Source organism: Jaculus jaculus, chromosome 21, assembly GCF_020740685.1.
Source record: "Jaculus jaculus isolate mJacJac1 chromosome 21, mJacJac1.mat.Y.cur, whole genome shotgun sequence".
NCBI classification, from domain to species: Eukaryota; Metazoa; Chordata; class Mammalia; order Rodentia; family Dipodidae; genus Jaculus; species Jaculus jaculus.
Window position 1 is genome coordinate 13,830,914 of NC_059122.1, and position 10,931 is coordinate 13,841,844.

General features: G+C 46.6%; 1 pseudogene; it reads right to left on the reverse strand.

The window, feature by feature from the left end:
* Positions 1-6,892: 6,892 nt before the first annotated feature.
* LOC101595327 lies at positions 6,893-9,098 on the reverse strand (annotated as a pseudogene).
* Positions 9,099-10,931: the final 1,833 nt, after the last annotated feature.

The window sequence follows — 10,931 nt, forward strand, 5'->3', positions numbered from 1 at the left end:
TTCAATTGAACCCCTGCTAAGTACTTCCACATCTCCTTAGTTGTCTTTAAAAAACCAGAAAACTCTGTCATCCATACAGAACATTTTTTTTAAGAATTAATCAATTTATTTGAGGTAAGAGTCTCACTCTAGACCAGGCTGTCCTGAAACTCTCTGTAGTCCCAGATGGCCTCGAACTCACAGTGATGCTCTTATCTCTTGCCTCCCAAGTTCTGGGGTTAAGGTGTGCGCCACCACACTTGGCCCTGTCCTTAAATTGAGACAGAATCTAGCCAGGCGTGGTGGCGCATGTCTTTAATCCCAGCACTCGGGAGGCAGAGGTGGGAGATCACCATGAGTTTGAAGCCACCCTGATACTCTAGAGTGAATTCCAGGTCAGCCTGGGGCAGAGTGAGACCCTACCTCAGGAAAAAACAAACAAAAAAACGAAACCAGAGAGAGAATCTTATTGGCCTTAAGTTCACGAAGTAGGTAGACTCTTAAATCAGTGTGAGTTCTGTGGGTCCTTCTTTGTCGGGCTGCCCAGCTCTGAGTTTGTAGCTTCACACCAGCATATCTAGCTTTTTAAAAAAATATTTTATTTTTATTTATTTGAGAGAGGGAAAGAGAGTGAGAAAGAGAATGGGCACACCAGGGCCTCCACCCATTGCAAACGAACTCCAGAAACATGTGCCACTTTGTGCATCTGGCTTACGTGGGTCCTGGGTAATTGAACTGAGGTCCTTTGGCTTTGCAGGTAAATGCCTTCTCTCTCCAGTCCCCCACCTTTTTTTCTTTCTTTTTTTTTTTTTTTTGGTTTTTGGTTTTTTTGAGGTAGGGTCTCACTCTAACACAGGCTGATCATGAATTCACAACGTAGTCTCAGGGTGGCCTCAAACTCACAGAGATCCTCCAACCTCTGCCTCCCGAGTGCTGGAATTAAAGGCGTGCGCCACCACGCCTGGCTTCAGCCCTTTTTTTGAGGCAGGGTCTCACTCTAGCTCAGGGTGGCCTCCTACCTCTGCCTCTCGAGTGCTGGGATTAAAGGCGTGTACTACCATGCCTGGCCTCATCTAGCTTTTTTAAAGGTAGTTTTTGAGACTCAAACTCAGCTCCTCACATTTACATGGCACATACTTTAGCCATTGAGCCATCTCTCCAGCCCAAGTGTACAATTTTTTTTTTTTTTTGGTTTTTCGAGGTAGGGTCTCACTCTAGCCCAGGCTGACCTGGAATTCACTATGGAGTCTCAGGGTGGCCTCGAACTCACGGCGACTCCTCCTACTTCTGTCTCCCGGGTGCTGGGATTAAAGGTGTGCGCCACCATGCCTGGCTTCCAAGTGTACAAATTTTTTTTTTTATATATTTTTTTTAACTTTTTATTTATTTATTTGAGAGCGACAGACAGAGAGAGAAAGACAGGTAGAGGGAGAGAGAGAGAATGGGCACGCCAGGGCTTCCAGCCTCTGCAAACGAACTCCAGATGCGTGCGCCCCCTTGTGCATCTGGCTAACGTGGGACCTGGGGAACTGAGCCTCGAACCGGGGTCCTTAGGCTTCACAGGCAAGCGCTTAACCGCTAAGCCATCTCTCCAGCCCAAGTGTACAAATTTTTATACACTATAATTTTTTGAGAAAAACATTTCAAATTATGTAACTTTGATATAAATTTTCAAATTGAATACTAAACAACATATTGGAAGTTAAAAGACGTCAATTGTGTCCTAGTAAACACAGTGACATTTCTGATCAGTATATATCATTATGTTCTGTCATTGGGCCTCTTTGTATTTGTATGTATGTTTAACCTTTTGTATGCAGATGTGCATGCATGTAAGAGCACAAGCCAGAAGTCAAAATATAGGCATTTCCTGAATCCAGGGGAAGAAAAATGTATTCAGATGCTGCAAATTAATAACCCAAGGTCAGTGGATTAATTTTGATGCCTTGTGAGTTCTTAAAGTTGGGTTTTGCAATTTGTTGGTTATGTTGTACTGTACTACCTCGGATATCTACACAATACCCTGATGATTCATTTCTGTCCCTCCTACCTTGGGATTTTCAGTTATGAGTGCTTTTTTTTCTGGAGTTTCTTCTCTTTTCCTCTTTAATACCAAAGGCTTTGAAAAGCACTTCTGGGCTGGAGGGATGGCTTAGTAGTTAAACTGTTTGCCTGCAAAGCCAAAAGACTCAGGTTTGATTTCACAGGACCCATCTAGGCCAGATGCACAAGGGGGCGCATGCACCTGGAGTTCGTTTGCAGCAGCTGGAAGCCCTGGTGTGCCCATTCTTAATCTATCTCTCTGTGAATTAAATTAATTAAAATATTAAAAACATTTTAAGTATATTTAATTAAATTTAATATTTAATTAAATGTATAAAAATATTAAAAAGAAAAGCAGTACTATGTTGCCACCATTTAAGGACAAGAATCAATCAGTTTATCTTTATGGCTTTGGAGCCCAAGTTTTCCAAGCAGGAAAGTTAATTTGTATGCTACTGTAATTGTGGATATTTGCCAGTATAAATTTGTCAAATTCAGGATTAAAAAATAGCTTTATTTATTTGTAAGCAGAGAGAGAATGGGTGGACCAGGGCCTCTAGCCTCTGCAAACATACTCCAGATATATGCTCCACTTTGCGCATCTGCTTTACATAGGTATTGGGGATTCAAACCCGGCTCTGCAAGCAAGTGCCTTAACTGTTGAGCCATCTCTCTTATCCCAAATTTCAGGATTTTTAACAAAAAGTGAATCATAGTCCAAACTGTAATTAATTAATTAATTTTATTTTTTTCAAATTAGGTTCTCACTCTAGCTCTGGCTGACCTGGAATTCAACTCTGTAGTCTCTGGGTGTCTTTGAACTCACAGCGATTCTCCTACCTCTGCCTCCTGAATACTGATATTAAAGGTATGTGCCACCACACCCGGCTCCAAATTATAATCTTTAATCAATAATTTTGTAGCCATTTCTGGGTGTCAGCTTAGTAGTAGGGTTTTCCCTGCAAATGTAAAACTCAGATTTCAGTATTCAGTACCACAAAAAATAGTAATTTAATAGCATTCACACTTCCCTGTGAAATGCTTCATTCACAATAAAGCAAGTTCTTAATAGGAAAGGTAAGGGTGCTGGAATAAGTGGGGTATATAGGAACATGGTACACTTTCTGCTAACTGCTTAATAATGCCTTCTTTGAAACTGTTAGTACTGCATTTAATTGAAGTCTGCGATTTTGAGCAAAGGAAAATAAAATACACTCTTAGCATCTTGTTGTATGTGAGTATGAAACACAGTAACTAGAACGTTGATGTACAGCTCTGTTGTTAGGACACAATGAGTATCACACGGTTTTGTTTAAAATTTTTTTCCATGTGAGTTGGAGAGATGTCCCAGAGGTTAAGGTGCTTGATTGGGAAGCCTAAGGACCCAGGCTCAATTCCCCAGGACCCACATAAAGCCAGATACACAAGGTGATGCATGTGTTTGTAGTGGCTGGAGGCCCCAGTGTACCCATTCTCTCTCATAAATAATGAAATACTTAATTTTTTCAAAAATATTTTTACAAACAAAAATCAAATTGTTTCCACTGTCTGATTTGTTTACAGAAACAAATCAGAATTTAGATTTCCACTTAGCGTGATAAGACAGACATGAGTAATTTCATACAAAAGTTATTTCTCCTTGCTGGAGGTAAATTGTCCAACAAGCATTGGCTCCAAGCATGCTGTTCTCTAGCTCTGGTTTGTACTGTTGCCAGAATTTTATTCCACCCCAGGTCTGTGTCCTGCAAAAGAATCCATCCCTAAGTTTCAAATCTTCCAAACTGAGATGAGTGGGTGTTGGGCTTGGGTTGGGGTTTATCATCAGATCATGAATCACTTGTTCCAGGCTCTGGCGGTCACTGCTTCTTACAACATCCACATCTTCCTTCTGTGTCTCAAGGCTCTCCAGGTCCTTCCCAGTGCTCTCAGACTCCTCAGTGTCCTTCAGCTTTAGCTGCAGGCAGTTGCTTTTTGTTGCAGCCTGTTGAAATAGCTTTGACAGGCCCAGTGAACCTTTGCTGTCATGGGATTACCTACAGGGTCTAACTAGGTCTTAAGTAGGTAAGCCAGTCATTAAACACTTTTTTTTTTGGGGGGGGGGTGTTGAGGAAGGGTCTCACGATAGCTGAGGCTGACCTGGATTTCACTATGTAGTCTCAGGGTGGCCTTGAACTCAGGGTGATCCTCTTACCTCCCTCCTGAGTGCCGGGATTAAAGGTATGCGCCACCATGCCCAAGCAGACACTTTCTGTGCTCAACTGCAGAGTTAAATGTTGTCATTAATCTGCTTTCAAGCATCAGCTTTTTTTTCCTTTCCTTTTTTTTTTTTTTTTTTTTTGCAAGTTAAAAAAAAAATCTTTTTTCTGGGCTGGAAGATGGCTTAGCAGTTAAGGCGCTTGCCCATGAAGCCTAAGGACCCATGTTTGACTCTCCAGATCCCACATAAGCCAGATGCATGAAGGTGAGGCAAGCGCAAGATTGTACATGCCTACTAGGTGGCACAAATGTATGGAGTTCAATTGTAGTGGTTTTCAGCTCTACTCTCCATCATATCCTCTGTCTTTTATCTTGACGTCATCATCTTTTCCTCCTATTATGAGGATCTTGTGTAGGTAGTGCCAGGCACTGCGATGTCATGGATATCCAGGCCATTGTGTGTCTGGAGGAGTGCATTGTAAGCAATCCTACCCTTTCTTTGGCTCTTAATTTTTTTCTGCCACTTCTTCCACAATGGACCCTGAGCTTTGGAAGGTGTGATAGAGATGTTTCAGTGCTGAGTGCTCCTGTCACTTCTCAGCACTATGGTGCCTTCTGAATTGTGTCTCAGGTCGCCATCTGAAGAGAGAAGCTTCTCTAACCAAAAGTTCACCGTGCAGTTTGGTGAGCATAGTATTTGGATTTAGCCAGATACAGCAGGCATTACATCCTCAGGGCTCTTGACCTCCCTGTCACAGTTTTTCAGTGTCAGTCATGTCTTTGCTCCTGGGGAGCAGGCCTCCGATCCAGAGAGCTGTTGGTCTCCCCTATGACAGACATGCCACTATTGCATCCGCTGGCTTATTGGCCTGGCTGGCCAGACTTGAGGTTTGTAGTGTCGTCTCTGGCTTTCTTGCATGATTAGGTTTCCCTTTTGATGTCCTCGACAATGTATAATGTTTATTGTTCCTGAGGCCTATACAGTATGTAGAAGATTATGGCTATCTTGGCCATGTGGAAGGCTGTACCCCCAAGCAGTCAGGGCCAGTAAGGCAGGGCACACATGAACCCTGCCTGCCCCCAGTACCAGCCAGGACTTTGTGCTCCTGAGGCACAGGAATCAGCCTGCTCAGACTCGAGGTTCCCTGTCTGCCTGATTCATTTCTCTTGGGCCTCTTGTGTCTCCTAGTGGCTTTTGTCTCCCGTGAGGCCATCACTGGTGGTGGTGTACAGGATGCATGCAGGGTGCTTGCCTCTGGTGCCCTCCTTGGTCCTACTATTTCTGTGGCTCCCTTGGGCTACACCCCACTGCCAACTTCAGGCTTTCTGGGTGATATCTCTTGCTCCCACTCCTTGGGGCGCACAGCAGGAGCACAGGTGGGGTCTGCTCCGCCCTGGTGTCTGTGCAGCCCACCTGGACGTCCCCTTTGCCGACAGCTTGTTTTAAGCCTGTATAAACTACACGCCTGGAGTTTGGGACCAAGGTCATTTGTCCATGGATTTGTTTCTTTTAGGGAGTCTCCAGAGGCTTATCCCAAGTCTTGTGGGCCTGGTTTGTTGAGGTAGCTCCGGAATGTTACCACAGCTAGGTTTTCTTCCTCAGTGACCTGAGGATCCAGGAGACTGATGTGGCCCAAGGCTGAGTGACATTGTATATGTTGAAGTTTCCCCTCAGCGTGCTGGACCAGGCCAATGTCATTGTCATCTTGGCCCTGGTTTATTTGTTCCCAGCTGGGTTCAGTGTCAAGGTGTAGGCAGATCACACTGTGTTTTATAGACCTGAGCCAATCGCCTTTGGGGACACCTTCAGGATGGCCTCAGGGTCCAAGGTATAGATGATGCCTTGAACCTCTGGGCAGAGAAGATTGATGAGGAAAAGGGGTTTAGCAATGTCCAGAAGTCCCAGAGCTTGTTTCATGTCAAAGGCCTGTTCTGTGTTGGTCTTCATATCAGGGACTCTCATTCACCCCCTCTCCCACCCTTTGTGGATTCATAGGGTCTTGTCATGGGATTGATCACTGTTTTTTTCTGGGCTGCGTTGTCACTGTCCCTGGATTATATGGTAACCAATGATTTTTTTTTTTTTTTTTTTGGTATTTTGAGGTAGGGTCTCACTCTAGCTCAGACTGACCTGGAATTCACTATGGAGTCTCAGGGTGGCCTCAAACTCAAGGCAATCCTCCTACCCATGCTTCCTGAGTGCTGGGATTAAAGGCATGCGCCACACTCCCAGCTCAAAGTATTTTTTTTTTTTTTGTTAATTTTATTTATTTATGAGAGAATGGCCACACCAGGGCTTCTAGCCACTGCAACTGAACTCTAGATGCATGTGCCACCATGTGCACCTGGCTTATGTGGGTACTGGAGAATCAAACCTGGGTCCTCTGGCCTTGCAGGCAAGAGCCTTAATCAGTAAGCAATCTCTCCAATTCCCAGTTTTCCTTTTTCTTTCTTTTTTTTTTGAGATCCTGTAGCCATTTTTTTTTTTTTTAAACCTGTGGGTGCTCTGGGAGCCCTGTATTCGAATCAAACTGTCTTTCCAGAAGCTCCTGCTGAATGCTGGCATGAGTGATACGGCACACAGGTCACTGTATGCAGTGACAAGGAAGGGGGTGCAAACAAGGTTGTTCCTTTAAAAACCTTTCAAAAATAAAAATCCAACACACACACCCTTTCCAAAAACATACTCTCTATAAGCTGCAGGTGGCTCTGCAGTTAATGAAATAGTTCTTCGGAACTCAGGACTGAAGACAAGGGCCAACCGCAGCCTGGACCTCAGCTGCAACATTCCAGCAGGTAGTTTCTGTGTCAGGACTCCTAGGAGTGGTGGGCCATGCCGGCCTGGCAGGTGCTGTGGGGAGGAGGGCACTTTGGCAGCTTGTCACCATCAGTCACCACTGGCGCCGCTTCCTCTCCTCCAGGAGCTCACTGTCAAATATCTCCTTTTCCCAGTAGCTGAGTGTCGGGCCCCAGATGTACTTCTGCTCAGCCGTCTTATAGTCCACAGCGTCCACTGCAGATATGGCACAGATGATGGCCCCAGGCAGCAGCACATCCAGGATGAAGCGAACGTGGTCCCCGCCTCCACGCACCAGCATGTCGCTGTCCATGTCACGACACACACCCTGCAGGTACCTCACCACTGCGTCCAGCTGCTGCTCGTCCTCCAGGTACGTCTCCATGCAGGTCACATACTGGCCAGAGCTCAGGAAGGTCTTCAGCCACCGGGGTGGCTTGCGGCTGCTCAGGATGGCACGTAGGTGGCTCTCTGCACCCTTGGCCTTCACAATGTACTCCACCAGCTTCTGGTTGGCTCGGTCCCTTGCATCCCGGGAGCATCTTCCAGCAGGGTGGCTGTCGCCCTGGAGGGTTGTCCCTTGCAGGCTCTTCAGGGTCCACATTGCCCAGCTGGGGAAACCTGGTTCCCAGTGCATCCTGCTGGATGGACTTCGGGACAGGATAACTTAAATTGTTAGCATAATAAATACTCCAGGAAAGAGCCAGCAAAGGAACCATAGCCTAGCCACACACGGTAGTCTGTGATGAGACACACCAGCCGATGGCCTGCGCAAAGTCCTCCTTGGCTTTGTCCAGCAGTGTGTGCTTGTCCTGACAGTCGAAGTGTTTCAGCCTGTGCAGGGACACGGTGGTCACACAGCCTTTGGGGTTCATGTTCCCTTCAATGAAGAGCACGCTGGCTTTCTTGTCTCTGCGCCAGACGCTCTTGACCACTGCAGGCCAGAAGGGGTACTTTTGGTATTTCAGCCAGACCAGCATTCCTACTTCAAATGATTGTGGTTCGTGGTGCCAAAGGATTCTGGGCGGCTCTTCCTCCTCCAGGGAGCGGGTGGGGCTGAACTTTGGGACTGTGCTAAGATGGAGGACCTTCCTCTGGCCTGTCAGAAGGGCTGGGACTATTCACAGCGCTGTGCAGTGTCCTCTGCTCCCTGGTCCCCTGCCTGGGGGACAGCACTGTCCCCACAGCTGTGATCCCCAGGGTACTCAGGCCTCCACCCACACGTGGTCGCTTCACTGGGCGTCCCTTGGCTGGCTCGGGGGCTGGGTGTAGCATGTGGCCGCCAGCTGGTAACAGCATGCAAGGACCACAGCCTTTGATGTTGGCACAGGATCTGTCCTCCCAGGCTTGGGAGGGCATGGGCAGGGCTGTGCAGGTTCCAGCTGGCCTGTCACTCTCTGATCTGCTCTCTCCCTGGGAGAGGACAGACCCAGTCTGGTCCTGGCAAGGTTTCTCTCCCGAACCACTCTGCCTCTTAGTGGCCAGGGTGTCATTTTTGTGGCTGTTCAGTGACCCACCACCATCCTGAGAACCATCTAAGGTGAGTGGGACAGACAAGGCTCTTGAGCTTCCGCTCCTCCTCAGGCCCTGCGTGGGGTCCACTTTGCACTCAGGGTCCTTTTCACACGAGGACGACTCCAGCAGGCTCTGTGGTATGTGCGTGTGTTCCTCCTGTCTCTGAGGTCTAGGCCCAGCCACCCTGGCTTCAGGGAGGAAGGATGGAGAAGGAGCATTAGGGTGCTGACAGGCTGTCTCCCTGCTTGGCTTCTCTCCTCCTTCGTTGTTCTCGTTCAAGACATCCAGAGCTACTTGCAGTGAGCGTCGGTAGGTCAGCTTCTCTAGCGGTGTGGCGGGGACCTGCTGCAAGGCCAACAAGGCAGCGATAGTCTCGGTGTGTGACTTCTGTAGGGCTTCCACAGCTGAGCTCTTCACCTGGATTTTTTTCCTCTAGGGAGAGGATTTGAACATCTAGATAGAATTCCTTTTTTCTTTTATTTTTCGCTGACATCTCGGTTCTGGCCAAAACCTTCGTGGGCCATAATTGCTCCTCCCATCCGCAGAGAATGTACTTGGCATCTGTCATGACGTGTACTCATGTTGCAAGAAGTGAGGGTTTGGCACGAAGGGCTTCAAGACGTGATGCCCGAGTTGTCCATCCGCTGCGCCGCACCCCGCGGGCTGGGGGTGGGGCCCTGTAGGCAGTTGTGTACAGGAGAGCAAGAAGCAAGCTGAATTCCCTCTACAGACTCCTCTCAAGTGGCCTCTGTGCACCTGCCTTTTAAGCAAGCAAGGGCTTTAAGTCAGAAACTGGTGCCAGTTCTAAAAATGTGTTTTTGCAGCTCTCAGTCTAGTCCAGGTCAGTTGTCCCTTATTTCCATTGGTACCCTCCCATTAGAAGACAGAGTGTCTGGCTTGGGGGGTCCCAGCAAAATGCAGAAGGCAGCATCATTCAGGTCCAGGTCTAGGCAGGTGAGGTAGGCTGCTTTAGCAGAGAGCAGGCTTGGGAGAGCATCTGGACTGTGGCCTGATGTATTGCCCTTAAGTCTTTATCTGGCTGGTCAGAATCATTTCTAACTCTACCAGGGCTTACCATATGTATTTTGGTGATAACTTTATTATGTTTCTGTTCATTAGTTGTACATCAGGTATTTTCAAAACATATTCTTTTGAGGCACCCCAACAGACTGGCCTTAAAAAAAATTTTTTTTTAAAGGCTAATCAATTGTTTGTTTTTATTTATTTGAGAGTGACAAAGAGAGAACGAGGCAGAGAGAACGGGCACGCCAGGGCCTCCAGCCACTGAAGACAAACACCAGACAGATGCGCCCCCTTGTGCATCTGGCTTACGTGAGTCCTGGGGAATCGAGACTAGGGAATTGGCAAGCTCTCCAGCATCCCCCCCCTTTTTTTTATGAGAGTGTGAGAGAGAATTGTCATGCCAGGGCCTACAACCACTGTAATCAAACTCCAGACATATTTGCATTTGTGACCTTGCATCTGTCACCTCATGTATCTGGCTTACCTGGGATCTGGGGATTCAAACATGGATCCATAGGCTTCGCAGGCAAGCGCCTCCTCTGCTAAGCCATCTCTCCAGCCCTTGGTACTTCTTAAGTGATACATGACTTCATTTTATAAAATATGTCTTTTAATTATTTTTGTTTAAAAATCTATTCCCCAGTATTACAACATACTACAGCTTTCTTGTGGTCTTGGCGTATGTTATGGAGGTTTGAATCACATGCCCCTCATAAACTCATGTGCTCAGAATGCTCCAGACCCAGCTAGTAGCACTTTGGGGGTGGAGCTTTGCTGGGGGAAGTGTGTTGCTGGGGTGAACCTTGAGTTTGATTAGCCCCTAACTTGTGATAGTTACTGGCACACTGTCCTCTTGCTGTTGCCCATGTGATGTTCAGCCTCTGCTCATGCCATATGTTTCCCTGCCATCATGGAGTTTCCCCTCAAGTCTATATGCCACAGTAAGCCCTTTGTACCCACAAGCTGCTTTTGGTCAGGTGCTTTGTGCCAGCAATGTGAAGGTAACTATAACAATCATATCTATTTGTGTTTTTCACTTTCAAGATATTAGTCCATGCCAATCAAAAGGGTGATGCTTTTGGAGGCCATTAAAACTGAATATTGTTTTTAGTTCAGTTGGACAATTTGTAGAGCTTGTAAGTATTTTATTCAGTTCATTCATTTGTATTGTATAGTTGAATTCCTGATTGCCATACATTATTAATGCTTTTACTTCACAGTTTAAACATCCATGACTCTCAAAATTTTTTAGATTTGTTCAATGAGTTTTCATATCATTTTTCTTTTTATTGTTCATTTATTTGAAAGAGAAAATAGACACACCAGGGCCTCTAGAGGCCACTGCAAACAAACTCCAGATGCCATATGCAACATGCCA